Raw genomic sequence first — 672 nt, 5'->3', positions numbered from 1 at the left:
AAGAAGCAGACTCCTTCTCTCTCTCGAACGAAGAAACCAACTGCCCCCACACCCAGGTGAAACAAAAGAGTAGCCAGGCGCACCCCACCCCCAGTGGGTAGCTCTTTGTTTTCCTTAAGTACCCAGCGATTTGTCCTCTTAGCAACAGTATGTGGGGGGGGGGGAAATTCCTTTAACAGAAAAAAACTAGAACTCTTAAAGCCCCAACATTAGGTTATCCAAACTATGCTATTGTTAACTTCTCTAGATTCTTCCAACTGTTAACTTTCTTAAATTATTAACTTAGGGTCCATAGGACTAGAAAAGATAGCCTTACCTTTCCAGGAAAATTCCTGAAACACAGAATGTTGTCCACACTTCAGGAATAGCTGGTTTTCTAGACTCTGATCCAAATTTGTGAGAGCATGTTACCAGGAGTCCAATAAAGCAACCAATTTCTCTAAATGAATTAGGATGTTACAAGCAGAGAAAATATTCCATATACAAACAAATCATCAAAGTGTAAAGACTAAAGTACACAATTTTTACAAGATGAAAGACATTTGAATAGACTTTATTCTAGCAGTAGGTCAGCTAGATCACAGCAGGATGTCAAATCCTGCAATCCATGAGGTATTTTAAAGAGCAAGAAACCAAACAGTGCTGAAGATTACTTACTTTTATACGAATAAA

This window comes from Corvus brachyrhynchos, unplaced genomic scaffold (genome assembly GCF_000691975.1).
Source record: "Corvus brachyrhynchos isolate BGI_N302 unplaced genomic scaffold, ASM69197v1 scaffold11, whole genome shotgun sequence".
NCBI lineage: Eukaryota > Metazoa > Chordata > Aves > Passeriformes > Corvidae > Corvus > Corvus brachyrhynchos.
The sequence above is the reverse complement of the archived record's forward strand: the minus strand, read 5'-3'. Positions refer to the sequence as shown.